This window comes from Tamandua tetradactyla, chromosome 25 (genome assembly GCF_023851605.1).
Source record: "Tamandua tetradactyla isolate mTamTet1 chromosome 25, mTamTet1.pri, whole genome shotgun sequence".
In the NCBI taxonomy this organism is placed as follows: domain Eukaryota; kingdom Metazoa; phylum Chordata; class Mammalia; order Pilosa; family Myrmecophagidae; genus Tamandua; species Tamandua tetradactyla.
In genome coordinates, this window is record NC_135351.1 from 25,089,766 (window position 1) to 25,108,978 (window position 19,213).

At 37.5% G+C, this 19,213-nt stretch overlaps 1 long non-coding RNA gene across 6 annotated transcripts in view; it reads left to right on the forward strand.

Annotated features, from left to right (window-relative positions):
* Positions 1-19,213, forward strand: part of LOC143669098 (uncharacterized) — a 526,175-nt gene that overhangs the window by 354,012 nt on the left and 152,950 nt on the right. For all 6 annotated transcript variants that reach the window (XR_013168699.1, XR_013168702.1, XR_013168701.1 and 3 more), the window contains exon 8: positions 7,545-7,665. This is a non-coding gene — a long non-coding RNA (uncharacterized LOC143669098). The remainder of the gene's footprint in view (positions 1-7,544; positions 7,666-19,213) is intronic.

Below are 19,213 nucleotides of genomic sequence, written 5' to 3' on the forward strand. Positions count from 1 at the left end.
CAGTGGGCACTGATCATTCTTTGTTATGGGAGTCTGTCCTGCACATTGTAGGATTTTTTTTTTCTGTGATGTAGGATTTTAGTAGCATCTGTGGCTTCTCCCCACTATTTGCCAGTAGCATGTGCCTTTCTTCCCTACACAATTGTGACAACAAAAAATGCAACATGCATATTTGCCCCCAATTGGAGCCACAGTTCTAAGGATAGATTTAACTCAAGATAAAAAGGTAAATAGTGAAGATAAAATGTGGATGATGGATCTCTTATTTTGCTTTGTAATGCATTAACTCTGTGGTTAATGTATTAACATTAAATTCCACCGGTTCTGCCAATAGTATTTCCACTTGGCCTCCAATTATATATCCATTGTTGGGTAGAGTTTCATTTTGTTTTATTCAACAATTGCAACTCATTTAGAACAAGGTATTCCTTTATAATGCTATGATTACTTACTGAAGAACTCCCAGGGATTTATATAACGTGCAGACCTTTCAATGAAAGGGACACTATGATTGTTGGGTGTTTTTCGTGGTGCTGGCTTATGTTTATTAGGGGGAAAGAAAGAGTGATTGAAGAACAAGATTCAAATGAGGCTCATGTAAGATTTTGGTAACTGAATCCATTTGTGAATGAAGAAACACACCCAACTCTATTCTATAATTCAGCCTATTCATGAATGGGAGCTCAGGTATGTGATTTCAGGACAGGTTCTACTGAATTCACCAACTCTTGCAGTACTGAAAATTATCTAGAATACTGTGTCCTCCTGTATAGGATTATGATTAATTCTCTCTGTTCACACTCTCCTTCCAAATTTACTTCTGCTTTCATAGTGGAATTTCGGGCTGTGAGGAAAGTAGAATCAGGCCACTACAGTGATTTAATGTTAAAATTTCCTGTTATCTTGATTTCACATTTTCTTTTTCCCTCTCTGTTCTCTCCTCCCATCTGCTCACATGAGCATACATGCTTGCCAGACACGCTCTTGGTTTTCTTTTTTCTCATTCAGATTTTCCATCCCTCCTGCCCTTGTTTTCTTCCCTTTCCTTTGGCCATCGAAACTGTCAGGTGGCCCTGCTGGCTCCAGCCTACCTTTTTTGAACTGTGTTACGCAGGGACTTCCATTTATTATGCCTCGGGCACTCTCTTTCTTTAATACTATATCTCTCTGAGGGATAGTTAATGATCTTTGCAGCAAATGAAGGTGAACTGTAGCCACATTATTGTTATAATATAGCCAACTGTATGGAACAGATTGGGCTGAGCTTAGAACAGCTGGGGCTGGCAGGGTGAGTCTTGACTTCTCTCGGAAGAGTTCCAGAACTGCCAAATCATCAGACTTGAAGGGGAAAGAGGGACAAGAGAGGTTACTGGGATAGTGGCTCCTGCAGGTGCTTTTTGCTTTTGTAAATCTGCCTTTCTGAAATGCTCACTAGTTGGTAGATCTGGGATAGCATGGACTAACTGAACTCAGGGACTACTGCCACTGCCTCAGACTTGCTTGGCTGTTAGTGGCTGTGATGTTGTTTGTTGTTCATTTGCAGGTAGTGGGTGTGTGATGAAGATTGATGCTTTTTTCTTTTTTTTTTGTTAAAGCTTGTGGGTCTGTGCATGCATGGAAATGGTTTGTAGTTTTCAAAAGAGTTTTGATTTGAGATGTATTAATCATCTTAACATAAATGTAATAAAAGCGCTACTAGAGCTTTTGGACTATAGTGTAGCTTCCTTGTGGATTAATCAATGAGAGGTAGTGGGTGGAGCAGACAACATAAGCTTTAAGCAGTCACGTTTGCCCATTTTTAAGGAGTTGTGTATATTTGTCAGCTCATGTAATTGTGGGGTCTGTCAAGTCCGAACTCCCTAGGGCAGGGTCCCAGCTGGGAATTCCAGCGGAGGTGATGCTAGAGTCTTCTTTAGTCTGAATTTCCAGAGAGAAGCTGGCTGGCTGGAAATTCCGACAAGAGGTAATACTGAAACTGAGGTAGAAATTTTTCTGACCTCTGAAATCCTCAGCTCTGGCTTTTAAGATCTCCACATTGGATAAGGAGACTCTCCGCATTGCTGAGGCAGTCTCCTGCCTTGATTGTAGATGCAGTCAACTAATTATAGATGCAAAAGTGATTACCTTAACAGTAACATGCAGGCCAGTGCTTGACCAAGCAACTGGGCACCTTGACTTGGTCAAGATTGCACATGAAATGAACATCACAATATAAAAATTTGAAGAAAGTGAATAACAAAAGAAGAAAGGGTATTGCCAAAAAGGGGGAAATTAAGAAAATTCTCTACCCTTTAAAGATTTTTTCTAAATCATAAGTTTTGTGGCATGTCTGAATCTAAGGAAATATTTAGGTTCAGCCATATGAGATTGTTAGCATTCCAGTTGTATAAAAATGGTGCTTTCAAATAGTTCAATCTAATACAAGTTTAACATTTTTGCTAGAATTTCCCTAGGTCTCCTGTAGAGTGAGTATATGGTGTGCTTTTTAAAAAGCCACAAATATCTTGGAATGCAATTTGTGAATTTCTCACGTGTACTTTGCCGGGATATACAGACATTTTCTGCTTTGATTTTTCTTGTTGTCAGATTTTCCTGCTTTATTTTCTAAAATTGTAATTATAGTCCCCAATCTTCACAGCAAATGAGAACACTGAAAGCAGAGTGTGGGGTGAGTCCTTTTCCAGCCATGTCATTCATCTTGGCCTCTGCCTGGTAGACTGGCTTTGGTTCTGGCCTTCCAGAGATCCAAACTAAGGTCCTTTCCTTGGCTAACTTAAAATGTGTTTCAAAAATAAGAAATGTTTGTGAAAAGAGGAAACATTGTATATTTGGATGTGATTTATAGCAACCTGCTCCTTAGTCAGACTAGATTGTACCTTGTTGACAGTTGTGAAATGAACTCAAATAGCCTTTCTTCTCCTCTGGGTCAGAAGGAGTCTATGGTTACTGTAGTAGTTCAAGTAGAAAATGAATTTACTTGAAATTAGCAGTTTCTAAGAAGGCTTAGAGGTAGTGAAATCAGTGGTCTTTGGTGTTGTGTCCGTGTGTGTGTGTGTGTTATGTGCATGTGTGAGACTCACTAGGGGTTTGTTTGGGGTGAAAGGGACAGATGCTTCCTTTGCTTGCTTGTTCCTGGTTTGCAAAGCCTCTTTTATTTTTTTGCTGTTTTATTTTAAGGTCCTGTGCCTGTCGGGTCGGTGTGGGCAGGGAATGCCTGCAGAAACATGTGCCCATCTCTGTAACTTGCTAATCCTTGTATTGTATCAAGTGGAAGTGCAAAGCACCACAAACTGCTTTGAGTAGAGCCCACTTCCCTTCACCCATAGAGAGCACGAAGCAGTTACACCAACATCAATCAAGGGAAACCCGCAGGCTGAGCGCGCACCGTTGAAGCAGGTGCGTGAGCGAGCATCCTCCACCCGGCCCGTGTGATGGAGAAGCCCCTTGGTGTCCTGCCCCAGATGTCGGTTACGATGGCTGTGTGGGCCTGGGCCCGCGGCTGGGGAGCCAACACGAGCCTGAGTGGCTTGCGGGAGAGAGCAGTGGCTCACAGCATCTCAGTGGGGCTGTGGGGTCAGGTAGTCCTAAGTCAGTCGTATTTTCCCTTTACTCATTCGCTGGTTGAACTGTGAGGAGAAGAATTTGAAAGAAATGATGTTTTATTTTCTTCCTGGGGTGCTTTGAGAACAACCCTTGTATTACTGCTTTGAAATAGTAAACAGGAAGACACTAGCAGTCACTGATTTCCTGAGACTAAGGGGAGATTATTTGTATGAATATGTGTATGCATATGTATATGTATACATAGATTTATACAGGAGTGTGTGTGTGTATATTTTAAATTAGTGTATATGTGTATATATATATATACACACTAATTAGTATATATATTAAATTAATGTGTGTGTTGTATGTATATATAAACACACACACATACTAATTTAAACAAAAACTCAAGTAGGCAAGGGAGAATTTGAATGTCCAACTACAATGTGAAGGTGCTAGTAGAAAAGCCACATACCTCATTCTAGGTTGAAGCATCCTGGACTTCAGAAAATTTCCACAAAGTTTAGATTTATCTTAAAAAAATAGTTGGAAACAGTTAACACTAGGACTTAAGAGATACTATGCCTTTGTGAAAATATTAACTCCCAAAAGCTACTGATACATGTTATTGGTTATGAGTGTATTCCTTGAGATGGTGCTTTGAAATATTATGCAAATTATTTCTGTGTGCATATATGAAAAGATTACCCTTTCTTTAAGCAATGCAAAATAAAACAAGATGCAGTTTTTAACTATTGAATTGGCTACATTGAAGAATAATTGTAAAACCTAGTATCAATATGAATATGGGAAAACAGTATAGTATTTGGAGGAACGAAATTTTGTATATCTGGGGATTATTTTGCCAATATAAAATCGGAGTCATAAAATGTGCTTATTCATTGTTCTAGCAGTTCATATTCTAGGCTTATTTCTCCAGGGTTATGAATTAACCTGTTTAAAAAGGATTTAGCTACAAAAATGCTCATCACAAGCTTATTTATTCCTGGTTATTTTATATTGAATGTCTAAACAATATTATATTTTTCAAATAAGCTGTAATAGAATTATACAATAAAATGCCAGCTGAGGCATTAAAACAATAGTGTAGATTTGTGTCTGATTCTATTTTTGAAAACAAGGACCTGTGTTGCATGTATACTTGTGTGTGCAAACATTGGTGAAAATTGGGAGATTATACATAAACTTAAAAGTTATCTGCAGATGATTTTAAGGTAATTGATTTTTTTGTGTGTTTATCAGTTCTTAATAATTTTTTAAAATTCATATGCATTACCTGGGTATTTAAAGCAGTAAAGGGCAAACATAGAAATAGCATTTTTAGAGTACGCTCCTAAAAGTTAACTGGAAATATTTGTGAAAGCCTGGAAGGGAAAGAGCTTTTCTTCCAAGAAGTCAAAGAGTATACACTGAGTAATTAATTCAACAAATATTTGAGTGCCTAGTATGTAACAGGTATTATACAAGGCTCTGTCATGTAGTTATGTGCTTTTCATATGGCAATTATTTAAATCAATTCTACTCGACATTTGGTGTAATTGTGGCACCACTAACAGTTCATAATACTAACATGAAAGTACTCTAAAATGGTCATGTAAAAATGAAGACTTTACATTGGCATTTTGGTTCCTCTTACTACATTTATGTTTTATCTGCTCTAGATAGTTAAAATTCTCCTGGCTTGTAGATAATTAAGACAGTTTCAATCTTCTGGAAAGCCAGTAGCAGATAGGAAAATCATTAATGAAAACTTTAAAGGACACTGAAAGGCCAGTGCTTTGAAAAATCTGACCCCTCCTTGTTTTGTGAGGGTTTGGCTTTGAAACCAATCTTGGTGAGTGTTCGACAGGTGTCCATGGGGGAGTCAGGACAGGGTTTGAGGGGTGGGAGCTTGGCATGATGAATTCAGTGTCCCACCCATCTGGAATGCTGAGACCCTAGAAAATAGAAATAGGAGGTTTAGATATGGGATGTTGGGCTACACAAGCCTCAGGATTGGGGCTGACTGAAGGGTACCAATGCCCTGAACCCAAAGGGCAGTCTTCTCCTGCCCCACCACAATGATCCGAGAGGTAGAACCTCACAGACCCTCTCAACACTTGTATGAGATTAGAAATTTTTAAGAATATTCTGACCTGAACCACCCTGGACTCCAAAATGAAGAGGTTTTTCATGTGTTCAGTTATAAAAATAGCAAGAAATCTTGAGAGGAAGGTTTATTTTGGAATCATGCCCATCTGCCAAGTTGCTTCTGGTGTGTGTGTGTCTAGGGGATGATTAGGACTTCTTAAACTTGATTCGTTTCTTTCCTATTGGTGAAGGGAAGGACTTAAGATTTGGATTTGATTATATTTCCATTGTCCAGTGAATTGGGAGAGTTAGCCCCATCTGTTGCTATACTGCTGTTTTGCTGTGATACTGTGGGGAAATTTGTCATACTTCCCCCTTTCTCTTTCCATGCTTCCCTCCTGTTAAAATAGATATGGGGCCATTAACTAATTACCTTAGGGTAGTTTAAAGTATGAAAGGGAAAAAAAAGTCTTAGTTGTTCCTGAGACAAATCCAAAGTGGTAAAATCAATACTTCAAGAAATCACTTGCCTTAAAAAATAAAAGACTTATAAATAGAACAAGATGAGAAAAATGTGTCTTTAGGCAAGCTAATCTAATCACCACAGAAGGCAGTCTGTTTTTTTACTTGCTGGATCACTTCCTCTTTATATTCTCACATGGAACAATATATTAAGTATAGTATTTAGAAATATTTATTGAATCCTACTGTCTGCTTTTGGCAAGTCCCAGGAAAAAAAAAAAAGAATATGTCTTGGACTGCTTGAGCCTTCCTGGAAGGATATTGGAGTTTTCCCAGGGCGGTTGGCTTCACACTGTGGGAAACAGTGGATTAGTAGATAACACTGTTAGAATTTATATTTCAGAGGGAATTTAGTTTTCTTCAGGTTTTGGAGCAGCCATAGCTGATCTTATATCTCTCAGGATCTGAAGAAACCCCAAGTGTATGTTAGCTTTTCCTTATATTGATGTAGTCATTTCGTTTATTTTTTTTTTACATGGGCAGGCACCGAGAATCGAACCTGGGTCCCCGGCATGGCAGGCGAGAATTCTGCCACCATGCCACCATTGCCCACCCTGTAGTCATTTCCTTTTGAAGGGCTTTCTAACTTGTATCCCGCTCATCCTGTTATAGCTGCCAGCTGAGCTCAGTGTAACTGAAATATCCATTTGGTACATACGAGATAAAACATGGGTGGTAACAAATGAGAATGGCTGGAAGATAGGTCATTACAGGGTGGAATGTCTACTTACTAATGCTTTCTTCTCTTAGGGAATGTTGAAGTATCAATGTTTTGGCAAAACTTTAAGCTGATTTTGTTTAAATATGATATTCACTGATAGCATTGAATAATTGAAATTTGTGATGAAATTTAAAATGAAATATTTAGAAAGTAATGTTATGGCCCCCTTTATTTAAAATTGTGTGCAAAAATAGAAGTCCATTCTGAGTAATGTAAGTTTCTTTTAAGTTTACGTATTTTAGTTTAAGTTTCTCAACATATATCAGACATTGAATGGTCTTAATGTTTATGCAAATTTTTCTCCCACAGTCCTATTCCACTGGTGGCTGAAGCATGAAGTAGACATACCTAACCAAGTTCCTTTGCTATTTAGTGTATTACTTTGGAAAATTATTTAACCTATGTTTTTTTATCCTATAAAATGGAGATAAGAGCATCAGCCTCAAAAGGTTTTTTAATAAACTATTTATTTTAGAAAAGTTTTAAATTTACAGAAAAGCTACATAGATAGGGCAGATAGGTTTCTTTATTGCTAATATACCATATTACTGTGGTACATTTGTCAAAACTAAGGAACCAACATTGGTACTCTATTTTTAATTTAACTCCAAAAGTTTAATTGGACTTCAGTTGTTTTTACCAAATGTCCTTTTTTCTCTTCCAGAATCCTGTCCAACATACCACATGGCATTTACTCATCATGTCTCCTTGGGCTCCTCTTGGCTGAAACAATTTTTCAGATTGTCCGTGGTTTTGATGACCTTGACAGTTTTGAGGAGTACTAAGTAAGTATTTTCTAGAATGTCTCTCACTCAGGATTTGTCTAATGCTTTTCTCATGATTAGTCTGGGGTGCTGGATTGAGGAAGGGGGACCACAGAGGTGGCATGCGTTTCTCAACACACCATATCAAAGCTACAGGCTGTCCATATAATTGATCACTGCTAGTGTTTTGATCACCTGGCTGAGCTCAGGTTTACCAGGTTTCCCCTCTGTAAAGTTACTTTTTTTCTCCTTTAAATACTGTACTCTTTGGAAGCACGTCTCTAGGTGTAGCTCTTAGGGTTGTTTTAGGTTTCAGTGAACCTAAAACACTCTTATCACAGAACTTGGGGCATAGAAAATGCTCATTAAATATCAATACTTATTATAATTGCTGCTTTTGTACTAGTCTCTTTCAGTACACACCGGCCAGTGCTCTTTAGTGCTGCTTGCTCAGAGCTATACAGGTCTCAGTCATTTACTGATGTTGGTCAAAAAAGTAAAAAAATGAAAGTGCCCATAAACCTCACAAATGAGATGAATGTACCCAATTCTCCAATGGAGGGATATGAATTCACTCAGGCTTCACCAGTGAAAGACTGTGCTAAGCTGTGACTGTGGGTGTCTGGTTCTTTTTCATGGGACACAGTCAGGCATAACAGGGTGGAGGTTAGGAAGGGGGGAGCAGGTGCTGGGCAGGAGAGGGAGAAGTAAAGTCATTAGGAGCTGAGCCTGCATTATGGTGAGTTATTTTTTTTTCTTGGTCAGGTTTGATAGCTTTCAGGCAGAATTTAGAGTTCTTATTAGAATAAACTATCTTCAACCCTTCCCTATAAAACGAGGGCCATTTTCCACAACCTGAAATGCTTCAAAGCTGATGCAGTTGTCACCAGAGTAGTTCCCTGAGCCTGGGTAACAGAGCTGGAAATCTGTATAGCCAAGTCTGTTGGAATAAATAAGAACAGCTGGTCCCTTGGACAGATATTGTTGGTATGACTCTTCTTCTTCTTCTTTTTTTTTTTAATTTAAGTCTCTCCATGTATCTAATAAATAGTAGCCAGTATTCTAACATTACTAAAAGCCCCTCCAAGTCTCTTTCCAATAAATTTCTGTCGTTCCTGCCCATTTGAGAGTTCAGGGTGTAGGGCAAGGCTAATATACCAGAGGAGGAATGCCAGAAAAGAACTTCTCAATTAGGGAAAATAAGGTTCCTCTTCGATGTATCTTCTCCCATTTGACCTTCAGCTTCTCTCTTAGATAACATATTTTTTTGGACTGTTTCTTGGGAAAGCAAGATTTATGCATTCTTTTGCTGTTCCGTACATACTAAAAAAAAAAAAAGAGGGCCTTACTCATATTAAAATGGAAAACCCTGTCCTGTGTGTTTAGTGAAGAGGAAATTTACATTTGTGTTAAGTGTAGGTGAGTGATTAAATGTTCTCTTGGTCCCTTTAAAGTGACTAGCCAGGAAATTCTTTCCATATATGTTTATGAATTTCTTTCTGAACAAACTTACTAGAAACAACATATTTTCCCTGTCCTCTAAGAACCACAGAGGCCACTTAAAGAACATAGATGACATTGTTCATTCATTTATTCTGGTAAATTTGTTTCAACCACAGAAAGAAATGTTCTGCTTACCCTGCAGCTTATCTTTGGGGTCCAAAGTAGGGGGAGATTTCAGATACACGTTGCCCAGGCTCCCTTAAGCCCACTTCATGGAGTCTAGGAGGCGCCTTTGTGCATTAAAGCTCTCGTAAGACCCCTGTAGTTATCAAAGATGTTTACAAATATATCGATTCTCCTCCTTCTGGAGACTTGGCACTGCTGCACTTTCCTGCCCCTCTGGGCTTAGATGTGACCGCGTGAAAATGTGAGCAGGAGTTGCATGTGTCACATCCCAGATGGAGCTTTTAAGAGTCAGTGTACAATTTGTTCCATCCCCATCTTCCTACCTTGGTGGAAATGTCTTTTGAGATGGAATCTCCTTCAGACTCGTCTCTGAGGGACTATGATAAAAAGAAAGACCTTCCAGTCCATGCTGGACATGTAGTTGGAGTAAGAAACAAGCTTTTATTACTGTAAGTGAGAGGTTTGTTGCTGCAGAGTCTGCAGCCTGTCCTGCCTGATCAATAAATACAGCATGGCCATTGCTTTAGAGCTGAGGGAGTAGAAGCCTAGACTTGGAGGCTGTGCAGTGGGGAACCGCTGTACATGATAATTACCATTACCCCCAAATTGCGCCCTACTTCCTAGAAGTGTGACCTGCGTAAGCTGATTACTGTTCCATTTCTTTAGGGAAATTGCATTCGTTTGGCCCTAGATGTATAATTTTTAATGGATATCTTTACGCTATGAAGGATGATTCTAAAGAGAGAAAAATAAAGTCACGCACACACGTTAACTTACCCTCCCAAGAGTCATATGAGAGCGTTCAATGCCAAACTCCTGGTTGAGTGCCAGGAGGAATATTGGGTGGACCTAATGCTTAACTTATATTTAGGGAATTTCCACTGCTAAATCGCAGAGCTTGTAAAGTTTAAAAAGAAAAGGGAGGATGGGAAAGGGGGAAAAAAGAATCTGGGAATGTGGCTGACAATATTCCTTTTAATCTAAGGGCACCTGAAGGCTTCAGTTGAATACTAAAGCAATCCCCATCTGGTTTCCGTTCTTTCAATGTTCGAATTTCAGAAATGCAGTCTACTTTTAGCCTTGGCTTCTGCTTGCCTGTTTGTCAAGCTGAGAATGTTTCCCGTCTGTTTGCTGGTAGGAAATGGAAGTGAAGCTGACTTCTCTGGGGGATGGTTCCCAGGCTTTGCTTTTCATTTGAGCAATTTGGCTTACCTGGCAGAGAGGACCCTTCTTCAGGGCATCCCTGGATGGACAGTGAAGCCATTCTGAAGGTCACTTCACACTTTAATGAGAAGGCATCATTACAGTTTTCTCCACTCCCTTTTGCTCTTCCCTCCCTTATAATTTTGTTTACAATAAACTTTTTCCCCAGAGGAAGAACTCAGTATTCATTTGGGTTTTGCTGTTTTCCCTTGAAAGAAGTTTTTGTAACCCTCAGAAACGTTAGAAGGGCAAACATGCAGTAAATCCTGAAGCTTGAATATATGGTTATTTTCAATTACTTGTTCTTTCATTACAAGTCCACTTAAGAAACATTCCCTCTTTTCTTGAACCCATCCATGTAAGTATCCTTTCTCCCTCTGTTAATTAGGAGTTCATGAAATACTCAGGAAGTTTATGAAATCATATTTTAAGAACAAAGTTGGACTGGATGATGCTTATTCTAATCCTGTGGAATTGTGTGGAGGGCACACAGTTCCCAACTTCCCAACTCCTATTCCCCTTCTTCTCCTCTTCCTTTCCTTTCCCCTCATGTATTTCTTTTCAGTAGCAATGCAAAAGTTTCTTAATTTCAAATGTCATTTCAAAAATAAACAGTTTGTTTTTGGGAGAAACTGAGAGAAAGTAAATATGCATGCAGATGTGTATTTTTTTTTTTTATTTAGTGCTAAAACTTCCTCATCTTATTTTTGAAATAGGTTGAATGAAAGCAACTAAATAGTGGAAATCTTTTATGACTATGTTCTCTGGGTTGTGTGTGAGTGTTATGACTTTGGGAGCCTCTACATTAATTGTATTAGTTAGGGTTCTCTAGAGAAACAGAATCAACAGGGAACACTCACAAATATAAAATTTATTAAAGTGTCTCACGTGACCACAGGAACACAGAGTCCAAAATCCACAGGGCAGGCTGTGAAGCCAACGATTCTGATGGAGGGTCTGGACGAAGTCCACAGGAGAGGCTCGCCAGCTGAAGCAGGAAGGGCCTGTCTCTTCTGAATCCTCCTTAAAAGGCTTCTAGTGATCAGTTTAAGCATCACTCATTGCAGAAGACACTCCTGTTTGTCTGATTACAAATGGAATCAGCTGTGGATGTAGCTGACATGATCATGATTTAATTCTATGAAATGTCCTCATCGGGACAGACAGGCCAGCACTTGCCCAACCAGACAAACAGGTACCACCACTTGGCCAAGTTGACACATGAACCTAACCAAGACATTAATGTTCATTGTTAAAATGCTACAAGAGGGAGTTATTGCTTAATGGGTACAGAGTTTTTGTTAGGGGGAGTTAAAACATTTTGTGAATAGGTGGTGGTGATGGAAACACAATGTTGTAAGTTCAATTAATGCTTCAGAATTGTACACTCAAAAATAGTGAAAATGGGAAATTTTACATTATAGATCTGTTACCACAATAAAAAAAATGCTATGAAATAACCTTGGTTTGATTCAAAAAGAAGCTGTCTAGGAAGTCAGAGAACTGAAATTTTGAAACTAGTTCTTTGTGACAATGTTGTTACTTAACTTCTATGCCTGTTTGCTCATTTTTTAAAAATAAGATTAAGGATGCCCTATTTTGCACTTTGCCTGTAGTTGCAAAAATAATTTCTTCACATAAGAAACTATCAAAATAATATAGCCTTTAGTCTTTGAAAGAAATATTCAATAAAACTAGATAGATAGATAGATAAAAAGAAAGAAGTAGGAAAGCGTCATCATATTTTGAAGGACAAGAGTTTGAAAAGAATATATGTTGCCAACTCTTTGATTTGACCAGGCCTGTACGAAGTATTTGAGATCTGTTCCCTTTCCACAGAAGTCAGTATTTTGAGAAGGCCCTCCTGGCTGTCCTTGTATAAGTCAGTTTCTTCTTAAGTTGAGATGAAAATGTCTGCACTGAGCACAGAGACACTCTAAAGACAGGCTTATGCCACGATGGGCTTCATGATCCTCAGAGCCTCTATACTATGAGGATGAAAATGATCTTCTTGGGCTTGTACAGTAATTGCTCCACTTTCTCCCAAGTGGTATTTCACATTTGTTTGTAGAAATATCTTCTGTAACATAGATTAATAAGCAGCATGTCTTTTTTCTCTTTCTTTTTGCTTAATTTTTCATTGTCACTTATATTAAATGTAAAAACAGAAAGAAAATCAACAATAACCCCTACACCAACTCCAATCCATGTCTTCACACCCTACAATTTGCCTCAATACCAATTTTTTTAATGATTACAATGCCTTTTTGTTTTTTAAGTTCTACTGCCAATTTCCTTTATGTATGTAACTTTACATAACATATTAAAATAGTCTTCATAAACTGAAGATACAGGTATTTATCCCTCCCTCTAGGTCTCCATATCCTTCTAGTACATTGTAAATTCTTCATTTGCTTTCCTATTGCTTAGGTTGTTAATTTCCATTCTATTCTATAAGACTCTGAAGTTTCCCATGTTATGTGAACATGTTGATTCTAAAACTTGAAAACAGGTAACCAATGTTTATGTTGTATCTGTAAATCCTGTTTACTGCAGGCTAACTAGGAAGCTCTGACTGCAGTCTTCTCTTTCATGTGCCAAGTTCAAGACCTCTGTGCCTCTTAATAAAAGGGTTCAAATCCGGGAGGTCAAATGAAGACTCATTTAATTTTATCATTTGATTGAAACCATAAAGCCTTCAGTTTACTTCACCCTTCGTATAATCTTCTTGTACATTTTACTAAACCTGAAGTGTTTGATCTTTCTTTTTTTTCTTGCTTGATGAAGGAATACAAGTCTTTTTTTAAGAAGCTATCTCTTTTGAAATACTAGTGGTTAATGAGAGGGAGAGATAAGGGGTATGGCATGTATGAGTTGTTTTTTTTTTTCTTTTTAAATTTATTTTGCTGGAGTGATGCAAATGTTCAAAAAATGATCATGGTGATGAATATACAACTATGCGATGATATTGTGAGCCTTTGACTGCACACCATGTACAGAAGGTTTGTATGCCAAGAATGTTTGTATGTTTGTTTGTTAAGGTTTTACAATAAAAATATGTTTTCAGTAAAACCATCTCTTTCTAGGTTCAATATTGTTTTCTCTCATTGAATTTATGCAATTTCTTTTGATCTTGGTATTCTCAAATTTCATAATGATATTTGGTTTTTATCAGTCCTAATAGTGGTTGGAGTAATCTGGAAACTATACCACCCTTTGGACATGGACAGTTTTCTATTTTTATTTTGATGTTTTTCCAATGTTTTTCTCTTCATTCCTATTGGAGCTATTAGTCATATATCACCTGACTTGATCCATTACATCTTTTATTTTTCTTTCAGATTTTTCACCTTTTGTCTTTGTCCTTATGTCTTAGGAGATTTTGACTCTATTTCCCAACACTTTTCTTAGTTTTTTTCAGCAATTGCATTTTTAATTGCTAGGAGCTCATTCTTACTCTGTTTGATTTATTTATTATTTTTTGGCATGTGTTTTGAAGTACATTAAAACATTGGTATAAAGCACTAGCATTTTGCAAAGAATGCTGCTATTATGGTGGTCTGTATTGTGAAATCTAATTCCCTGTGGGTATTTAAAGTGACATCTAAAATTACTCCTTCAGATTCATAATCTGATCACTTAGGAAAAACAGTTCAGTTGTTCATTGGTCATCTGATTGGACTTTTATGTTACTGATAATGAATACTGAAAAGCAGAAATATACAAAGTAGAAATAAAAGTCACTGTCCTAAAAAGGTCTAGAGTCCAGTTGAAAGAAAAAAATGGGAGCCTCCTAAGACTGAAAGATGGCAAATTTTACAATAGTATTAATCCAGAGAAGGTTCTTTTGTTTGTTTGTTGTTTTGGTTTGTTCTTAAACTAAAATGAATCCTTTGGTACACATATATATTTCATATTTTGGATTTTAAAATTTTATTGAGAGATATAGAAAGATTATTAGATAAAGGCTGTTTCTGTCGGTATCCATGTCCATCTTGCTTTTATAACTTGATCTGCAATCTATTATTATAAGATCAAATTTATCAAAATGTAACTACCAATAGCTGTTATAATTTCTTTAAAAACTGTGAGAATCAATATGTGTGAAAATTAGTATTTCATTATTTTGACGTGTTATTTAATTAGCATTGTTTCCTTTTGTCATTTGTTGACATGTGTATAAAAATCAGTGTAGCTATATGAAAAAGATATTCTTCCCCCCTCCTCCTCTTCTTTCTTCTCTTCCCCTTCTTCTGTAGTGTCTTACTTTCCCATGGTACTGATGAGGAATACACCCAGTCCAACTTGTGTTTAAGTATTTCTTGTACCTTTTCTATTAGACATTGGAGCCACATGGGTTGGTTTCCAGAAGAGGTTTAATGTATATTGTATTTACTGTTGGTGAGAGGTAAGGTGTTGTTTTTATTATTTGATGATCTGGGCACCTGTTCTCAGATGCTAGGAAAGGCAAACGCGGCTTTTGTTGGGTTGATTTGATTTGGAGAGCAGAAGGCATTTGTTGATATTTGTGCACTTTTCCCTGGATGCTAACGCCTATGACTCGTTTAAAGGCTACCTTGAGGTGAAATGGGAGAACCATGTCCAAGGATGTGGATTCTGAACTGGCTTCAGAGCAAGCTTTAATTGAATCAACTCGTCACAGCGTTACTTCTGTTTTGAAAGCTCTCTGCAAAAATACACAAAATTTGGCAATTTCATTCAAAGAGAACAGTAACTGGCCGTATTGCTAAATCTACGTTTCCACCCTAAAATTGTGTTTTAACTTTGAGATGTGGCTGACAAAATATTTGGCTCAAGAAACCTCAAGAAAAGATAGTGTTCCATTTAGAATTAGGCCATATGTTGGTCAGTTTCTCATCAGGAAAAGTTTTATTTCTTGGGTGATCTGTTCATGATCTTTAGAGTAAAACTCTTTGAATAGGGTCTTCAGGGTGAGAAACTAGGCTGCAATTAGAGTAGCAGGGCAGCTAACAACACTATTGCTTTTGAGTATTGATAGTTGCATATTATACAATAATATTTACATTTAACCATATGTAAGTTTCACATTTAAGAACTAAAAATACCTTTTTCTTTGTATCCTAGGAGAATTACCTTAACCCTCCAAGTAATTAACATTTAAGAGCTTTGCTGATGGTCAAAGCCCAAAGTGAAGTGTTGTTTCTCATGTAGCTCCGTGTCTCCTAGAGCTCCATCTGGCAGGAGGCACGTAGCATTGACTTTGATGGAGACAAATCTGATTTAGCTTGATTTATTTAAAAAAAGAAAAATAGAGGGCGGGCCGCGGTGGCTCAGCGGGCAAAGTGCTTGCCTGCTATGCCGGAGGACCTCGGTTCGATTCCCGGCCCCAGCCCATGTAACAAAAACGGAGAAACAGAATACAATAAAACAAGAAAATGTTTAAAGATGTTTCCCTTTCTTCCTTCCTTCCTTCCTTCTATCCTTCCTTCCTTCTCTCTGTCTTTCCTTTAAAAAAAAAAAAAAAAAAAAAAAAAAGAAAAATAGAATTATTCATTCAGGTATTGCAGCTATGTAGGATACATAGATAGATATAGATATGCATTATAAGTTTGCTTGATTAAAGTGATCAGTATAATATAGGACCTCAAAATTTGTACAAAAATGTTCCTGTACCATGTGCCACTTCAGGTCTCAGTATTGGTAGGATGCTGTTGCAAGTTACAGGATTACTTCTTTTCCTGAGTGATGGCAATAAATGACAGTGATGTATCACTCGCTTTCCAGGTAGGCTCAAATGATGATAAGCAGCTAAACTATTTAACAGCAAAGTGGACCTTTTGTTTTCCCGGAAGCGTATGTCCAAATATTAGCAAATGGTATATGAAGAAGGGGATGGGAAATTGTATAAGGATTGTCGGGGAAGACTTCCTTGTGGTCAGAACTGAATGAAGAGCATGTTTTTTGTGACTCGCTCTGCATTTGCTTTGTCAGCTGTACTAGTATCTTAATCTTTATTGGATTACTGCTGCTGATGTCTACACTTTCATTTATCTTGGCTGCCATTTAATTACAAAAAGACAAATGGTTAAGGTGAGGCTAGGAGTGCAGCTGAGATGGTTGTCTCATTATTAGTATATAAGACTGTCACAGTTCCTGTGATGTGTGATGTTTGTGACAGAACAAAGTCTTTTGATTGAACCCAGCTAGAATCCCAAGTCTTATTTTTCTAATAGTTTCCAACTCTTTATAATTTTTTGGAATTATAAAAGTGATGAAAACTCTGAAGTACCATTTATAATAGTTGGTAGTTTTCAAATTGTGTTCTAAGTAGTCTTGCCTCTGAAGGCTTGGAGGGTAGAGCTAAGAGAAGGGGAAAGTAACATCTCACTGTCTGTTCATCCAAGGCCTCTAAGTTTTATACTGGAGTTCCGTAAGATTTCTTTTAGAAAAATAAATGTACTGAGCCAAGTTTGCAAAACATTGGTTTAAGTCATCTGAAATTCTGAAACATCCTTCCTTCAGTATCTCACCGTGAGCAGTTGTTTGGCTGCCATATATACAACAAATTTCCAAACACATCATTTCAGCATTAACTGTGGGAAGAGCTGAGTGCTTTCTTCAGGCCATCATGCTTCTCCCACTATTATAAATATTTCTGTTACTAGGTAGATGGATGGTTGGATTGATGGACAGTTCCATAAGAATGTATAGAAGGAGGGGAGGATGGAGAGGGTGGGGAGGGAGGAACGAAATGTTTGTATTCGTCTATTCCTCTTTGTCTATATATATATATAATATATATATATATATACATATTTTAAAAAATCTTTGCACTCTTTATTATAAAAATAATACGAATGAGAACATTTTAGAAAATTATTCTTCTATGGATGTGTGGTATATATATATTTTCCCTCTTTTTTTGTGTGTGAAAAATAACATATATACAAAAAAGCTATGCATTTCAAAGCACAGCACCACACTTAGTTGTAGAACTTATTTCAGAGTTTGACGTGGCTTACAGTTCCACAATTTTAGGTTTTTACTTCTAGCTGCTTAGAGCTTAAATACTAGAGACTAAAAGAGATATCAATTTAATGATTCAGCATTCGTATTCATTTGTTAAATCCTGTCTTTTCTATATAACTCCACCATTACCTTTGATCTTTCCATTTCTCTCTAAATTTTTCATATTGTAAAGGTCTGTCACTAATATCGGATATGGAGATGGAACTATCTAATGATGTCCTGGAGAGGCTGCACCCATATATATTTTTACTTTTTTTTGCATGGACAAGCACTGGTTGTCGAACCTGGGTCTCCAGCATGGCAGGCGAAAATTCTGCCTCCTGAGCCACTGTCACACCACCCTGCAGCCATATATATTTTAATTATTTGATTATATTTCTTACCATTTAGTGCAGGAGCCACATTTTACTCTCTCATGGACATTTAGAATAATGATGAGCACTCTGTCACACTTTTAGGTATTCATGGACCAGGCTTTGTTTTAGGGGCTAAATGTACAGCAGTAAGCAAAGCAGATAGAAATATCTGTTCTCATGACCCATCTTTCTAGTTGGATGAAAAACAATAAACAAAGAAGTGAAATATGCAGTAGGTCAATTGATGATAAATGCTATGGAGGGGAGGTGGTAGCTGTTTGAAATCCCATAGTCAGGGACAGTTGCATAAGGGCTTGCAGGAGTTGAGGGAGGGGTCTGGTGGATATTTCGGGTAAGAGACTTCTGGGTAGAGGAAATAGTAAAGGAAAAGGCTATGAAGCAAAACTTGCTTGGTGTATTCTAAGAACAGCAAGGAAGCCAGTGAGGGCTAGAGCAGGAGGAGCTAGTAGCTGATTGCCCTCACAGAGATGTGGGAAGGACTCTGGCCTTTTTTCTCTTTCACTCAAAGTAAGATGGGTAACTATTGGAGAAGTTTAGATAGAGGAGAGATGTCATCTGATTTATATTATAAAAGGATACCTCTGACTTGAGAACTGACTAGGGGTCAGCACGCTTTTTCTGTAAAGGGTCAGATAGTAAATATTTTAGGTTTTTCAGGCCATGTGGTCTCCATTGCAAGAACTCAAAGCTGCAGTTATAGTGCAAAAACAGCCATAAACTATGTAAATGAATAAGAGTGGTTATTTTCCAACAAAACTTCATTTAAAAAACAGGTGTCAGCCTGGGTTTAACTCATATCTGATAGTTTGCTGTCCACTGAAATAGACCATTTGTGCCAAGTGGTTTCAAAGTATGGCTCTGAGGGTGCTAACTATTGTGTCTGTATCACTTGTTGCCTATACCGTACTCGATATAGGCTGTCATCTATTGACATTTCTTATGTATTCTGCCTATCTTCACTGCTTATTTGTTCTCCTCTCAATGTCATGGATACAACTCAATAAATGTTTATTGATGCTTTTGAAAGACCTCTCCACTGAAAGCAAAGCTAAAGGTGTATAGCTTTTTTTTTTTTGTATCAAGGTTTCTACATCACATTAGGGATTGGAATTTCTAGGGCCAGAACTGTATACCTGGTGGTAATTATTGTGAGTTCTATTCTCTCTTAGACCTTTCTTCTCTACCCTCTTCTCTGGTTTATTCAACCTGCACTGACCAATAGAAATGTACTGTAGGCCTCACATGCAAACCATATGAAGTTTAACATGTGTGGTAGCAATAAAAATAAAGTAAAAAGAAATAGGTAAAATTAATTTTAATGGTATTTAACTTAAACCACTGTATCCAAA